Raw genomic sequence first — 6,000 nt, 5'->3', positions numbered from 1 at the left:
CCATGTATGTTTTGTTGCACAAATGTCAACGTTTGATGACAGGGTCCTGTTCTAAGGCGGCTGTAGGAGTGGTAGACACTAGAGATATAATGTAGGCATATGTTACCTCTTCTTTTTTTTTTTTTTGACGTTTATTCATTTTTTGAGAGAGAGACACACACACAGAGTGTGAGCGGGGGAGGAGCAGAGAGAGAGAAAGACACAGAATCCGGAGCAGGTTCCAGGTTCAGAGCTGTCAGCACAGAGCCCGGCGCGGGGCTGGAACCCACGAACTGTGAGATCATGACCTGAGCTGAAGTCTGACCCGTAACTGACTGAGCCACCCAGGTGCCCCAACATCTTACCTTTTCTAAAAACGGTAAGATTAATTTCCAAAACACACCTGTCCCAAAAGTTTTGGATGAGTGATTATGGACCTTGGTAATTATATGTGTAACACAATCCTTTAATGATTACACAAATAGATCATACTATATACACCATCTGGCAAGTACAGTTATGGAATAGCTTATTATTTTCCCTTAAGGTTTACTGTGGCCTACATGCTCTGACCTCTGGTTACCTTTTACCTCCTCTTGTACGGCTCTTCCTCTCATTGACTCTTCTCCAGCCACGTGGACTGCCTTGCTATTCTTCCACCATGTCAAGCCTGTTCTTATCTCAAGGACTTTGCACATACTGTTCCCTCTCTCTGGAACATTCTTCCATAGACCTCCTCACTTCACTGAGGCCCCCACGCTTCACTGAGATCTTTGTTCAAATGATATCTCTTCAAAGGGGCTTCCTGACCATCCTAGCTAACAGAAGACCACCCATCATCTTCTAGCCCCCCACTCTGCATTTTTTCCTTAGCATTTCTCATCATCCTACCATACATTATAAATTTGTGTACCAATGTATGGTCTTCTCTACCGGAAGTTCCATGAAGGTAGGGATTTTTTATGACTTATTTACTGTTGCATCCCCTAATAACTAGAACAATGCCTGCCATTGGTAGGTGCTCAATAAATATTTGTTGAATGCATTTTTCTATTTGCCTCAAAGTTAAGTAATTCGTTTGATAGTTACAAGGCTCTCAGTTGCTCTTTGGCAAACTAAGAAGTGTGCTTGTGAAACCATCATGAACTGGCTCTTGGGACTCCTCCAGCTGCTTTCCCCACTGCCTTACTTCCACTCTGGATTGTGGACCAATGACTCTACCTTGTCCAAGCTCTGGCACTTTCCACGTGCTGTTACCTCTGCCTAGAACTCCCCTTCTCCTCCTCTATAGGTAGAATTGACTCATTCTGGCATCGACTTCTAAAGCATCACATAGATTTGTTCACTAGTTTATTTGCTTATGGTCTCTGTTCCAGGGCAATATCAGGGTCTGTGTCTGATTCACTGGTGAATCCCAGCCCATTGCACAGTGGCTGGCCCAGAGGAACCCTCCATACATGACAAACTGAGCTGAAGCTTCATCCCACCCTGCACTAAGTCCTCTATGAAAGAAATATACTTTTTAATTCTTAGGAAATGCTTTTAAAAAGTGTTCCCCCCCCCCCAAGAATGATGGAATGCCTTTAAAGCTGCAGTGAAACTAGGCATAATGTGTTTAGAGGCATAATTTCTTGAAAGAGAGTGAGGAAAAATCAGAGCTTATCTTTGAGCCACCCTAGTGAGATCACAGCTTGGACACTGAGCTTAGTTTTATGCACCTTATGTTCTAGGTAACTGGAAGATGATTGCAAAAGATGGCAGTAAGAAGGATTAAGTGTGATTATTTATGAGGCATAGTTAAAAGGAGACAGCATGCATATGTTCACTAACTATAGGGAATAGACCGATCTCTAAATATCTGATGAACAAATCCACCCAAGGAATATATTTAACACAGAACAACAAAGGGATAAATAAGAGGAGAGGGTAAAAAAAAAAAAAAGATAAGGAAAAAATTTACAGAATTTTCAGCACATCACAAGATGGTTCTTATTAACAACCAGATTTCTCCAATAACAGCCAAAAAAGCTAAATGATTATGGGCTGAGAAATTTGTGAAGGAGACGTGAGCATCTGGGTACAGCTGAGTTTCCCAACCTTTGTATGATTTGTATTACAGAAACAATGCATCATTTTTTCCTAATACAATATTTTCTTATTAGAGATGATTTTTCCAAATATCCCCCAAGTTCTGGATTATGACCTATAACATACGGCTGAGATGAATTATGCAGAGAGTTGAACTCTTTGACCTCAAATGCCTTTCTACTTTTGAAATTCTATTTCCATGGTAAGGATTTTCTTGTGGGTCCTGTGTGCTTGAAGAGGATGCTGTTGCGAGGAGTGTTTGACTTAAGTGGAAGAGTATGTGACCACCAGGCTTTCCACATGTTAGGATGGTCTCAAGCTTTGTGATAATGGGAGGTTATTGTAGGGTCACTTTTGTCTCTTTACTTCATGGCTTGGCACAGTGTAATGATTGGTATAATGTTGGACCCTTCTAGCACTTTCCCTATTTACTTTGTATTTATTGAGTGTCTACTATTGAGTAAGACATAAGGAAATTTCATGCATTCAGGGAGCTTACATTTTATTTGGAGGAGATCAATGATAAACAGAAAGACAAATAAATGGTGACTGTAACTTCAAGTAAAGCTATTTGCTGTGAAGAAGTGCTACAATGGACCATGCATAGAGGTCTTTCACAAAACTGTCTTCTTGGTCTAAAGACCACAGTCTGTGTACTTAGTGTTAATTTTGCAAAGAACCCGAGCCCTTTATATGTGTTTCTGCAATATTGCAAAATGAATAACATATTGTCTTCAGGAATATTTCTTTCAATTCCCTTTCCCCCTTTTCTCCATCTCCTTCCTTCCCTTTCACTAAACCCCAGTCCCACTGAAGCCTCAAAGCCCCAGAGTTCCCAGTGCGAGAGGCTTTTGTTGCTCTAGATTTTTGTGTGTGTGTGTTAGTGAGAATTTAGAAAGTACTGTCTATATTAATTGTTCACATGATGAAATATACAAGGTGATAGATTGCTTTTTGTTTTGTTTTTGGTATGTAAGTTTTGAATTATTCTTATTCTGCTAGTGTCAGCAATATGAGCTTATGGTGACACAAAGCCACCTGTAGCAGATCCTCTTGGTGCCCTGCCAGTACCCCCTATTCCCTTGCCATTTCAGGATACACCAGCCTGACTTCAATGGCAGCACCTGGCTGCCTGGCTTTCTCTGGACATTGAGGCAACTCTGCCCTCTCATATAGCATGCCCGAAGAACCAGGGACTTAACTGCCTCTGAAAACAGACTCCAATTACTGACTGATGGGAGTTAGTATTTAAACAACATAGTTCTTTTGTCCTCTGGTGGGATAGCTCAGTCTATGGCATGTGTTTCACATTGTTTCGTATAGTTCCTCAGGAGAATTAAGCTCAATCACCCTTTGTAGTAACATGCTTTTTTGTCTGTCTTCCCTTCCCTATTTCACTTTTCTATTCTACTGGTGTTTCCTGCAATTACCGACTTGCACTTGAATACCTGTCTCAGGATATACTTCTGGGAGAACTCAAGCTAAGATACCATCTCCTGGCGATTGTTAATCAAGTTGCAGATCAGACAGTCATCCCCACTGATTGTCTTGGCACTTTGATGTTCTGGGTCCACGGCAAGTGCCATGTGTTAATGCTCTTTATGTATGTATATATTGCTGAAGGTCATGGCTGACCTTGAGCCCAGCAAACAGCATAGCTCACAGTTGAAATAGTACGTATATGTTCATACTAGGCTGCCCAACAATGGTTTCATAATCATTAGATACCACTGTTTAAATCCTGAGTATATTCATGACATTTGACTTTTGATTGCTAAGTAGAAGATGCAGTGATAATAGGTTGATACTTTCTCAGAAGAGTCTAGTTGTTGAGCTTTCCGTTTTCACATGGTTCAATGATTCCTTCCACATTTAGTCTGGCTGCCGACACATGTGTTGAAATCTCTCATGCCAGTCAGCCTGAGAAAGGTTGGTATTGCTGAGCTGAGTCTGTGCTCATAAAAGCTAGAAAGAACTGTTGTGTCACAGCAAACAACCCCAAATTGACAGAAGATTAGGCTAGGAAGCCTGAACAGGGGTTATAATTTCTACGTACAAAATTAGTCTCTATACATATTGATCACATTTCTGGTTCATCTGTGATTGTCTTCAATTTCATCTAGTTATTCACAATTCTCTAATATTCTATGTGGCCATGGTGTTTGTGTGATGACCTGTAAATTAACCATAATCCACAGTGACATTCTCTGAGAGCCAAGCTTCCTAGGACATCAGTATTTCACACCAGGACATTTTGTAGGACACCTCGGTACTCTCCATGGGGTTCAAACATCAGAAAGGATGAGAGATCTAAGACTTGGTGTAATCACCTGCATGTAATGAAGCAGGCCAAAGAAACAAGTGAGGAAAAAAAAAAAAAAAAGGAAATGGTGTCAAGGCAAAGTAGGGACATATCTGGGTGTTTGTCCAAGTGTAATTGCTCTTTGTTTTTCCTTAAATGTAAAAGGTGACTGACAAACATATGTTCTTCCTTGGCACTAGAAACGGGAGGAAAGAGAAGGGAAGTAGGCAGTCCTGAATAAGGGAGGTTGCTATAAGGAGCATAGTGTGTAATATCGAGAGTCTGAAGGACAAGATTCTAGTCCCTGTACATGAGCTGCACGACCTTATGCAATTATTTAGCTGTTCTGCAATTTGCAATTGCATTTATTGAAAAATTCATTTTACTTTTCATACTCCTCTAGACCAGGAACATCTTGAAGTTAGGAATTGCATCTGACTTGGTGATTTCTCCAACATCCTAGACTATATTGAGATAATGATTTTGAATTAGAAAAGGGAGCAAGCACAAGGGTCCCATGGCGGTTCAAGATGGATTTAATAAATCTGCACCAAAGAAAGGGAGAATAGAAAATAAAGACTACTCTAGATTTCATTCAATTATTCAAAGTATATTTACTGAGTACCTACTACTATATATACTTTTAGGTGCCAAAAATATTGCCGTGAGCAGAACAAAAATCGTCATCTGCTTAGATCTTCCACTATAGGGGACAAGACGATAAAAAAGATAAATGAATTACACACAGCACTGGGAAGGAAAAGTGCTAAAAAGAAAAACAGCACAAAAATGGTAGAAAGGAAGAGACAAGGGAGTTTGCGGTACAATTTTGGTTAGGATTTCAGGGAAGGCGGAGTGTAGTCTTAAGATGGATCAAGTGAAGGTCTGAGAGCCGGTGTGGCGAGAAAAACATGAGGAAAAGAAGGCTTAAGTAATCAAGAACGATCCAGAGTGAGTAGAGGAAGTGAAAGTAAATCCAGCCGGGGGGGGGGGGGGTAGTTAAAAGGAAGAAAGGAAGTAGGAGGGGAAAAAAAGCAGAATAGCCTTAAGAGTCTTATTTGTCACTTGGAGAAAAAGGAGGCTTGTGCAGTTTATGACAAAAATTCCTTCCCAGAGCGATTCTCACCTCAGTTGCTGTCTTGAAAACAACGTTTCGTACCCCTGAATCAGAGTTACTGACATTATGGCTTCTGATTGGCCCAGTTCAGGATCATACTCTACGCCTATTGGCCCTTGCGTCTGTCCAGACTAGCGGCCATCTTAGGTCCCGCCCTCGCCGCGGTGCCGTCTGGGGATTGTAGTCCCCTCTCCGCTCCGTCTAGTCCGGAGACTTTTTACCCTCCGGTTACCGGGTCCCTCAGGTGGCCACCCCAGTGGGCACACGCCCAGGCGCCGCTTCTGCCCCGCGCTCCCTCCCTCTGCCTTTCACTTCCCAGCTGCCAAGATCTTGGAAGGTAGGGGCAGGGGGCAAGCCCCAGTCGAAGAGTGTTTCTGGGGTGCGGGTCTGGGTTTCCACTGGTGTCTGGTCCTTACTCCCGCAGTCCAGTGGGACGGGGTCTGGCTCGCACAGCTCCTTGAGGCAGGGGAGGTTGCCTGTCCGGAGGACGCTCCTACCCCTTGAACCTTTTCAG

The 6,000-nt window shown here is 42.3% G+C and overlaps 1 protein-coding gene across 7 annotated transcripts in view; it reads left to right on the top strand.

The window, feature by feature from the left end:
* Positions 1-343: 343 nt before the first annotated feature.
* The window catches only part of FHIT (fragile histidine triad diadenosine triphosphatase), a 1,423,954-nt gene continuing 1,418,297 nt past the window's right edge, over positions 344-6,000 (top strand). For 4 of the 7 annotated variants that reach the window (XM_045053136.1, XM_023249896.2, XM_006928913.5 and 1 more), the window contains exon 1: positions 5,654-5,823. The gene's annotated coding sequence lies outside the window, so the exon portion shown is untranslated. Of the gene's footprint in view, positions 359-5,652; positions 5,824-6,000 lie in introns of those variants that run through there. The other 3 variants (XM_045053131.1, XM_045053132.1, XM_045053133.1) reach the window with 2 other exon arrangements.

Source organism: Felis catus, chromosome A2 (genome assembly GCF_018350175.1).
Source record: "Felis catus isolate Fca126 chromosome A2, F.catus_Fca126_mat1.0, whole genome shotgun sequence".
NCBI lineage: Eukaryota > Metazoa > Chordata > Mammalia > Carnivora > Felidae > Felis > Felis catus.
The sequence above is the reverse complement of the archived record's forward strand: the minus strand, read 5'-3'. Positions and strand labels throughout refer to the sequence as shown.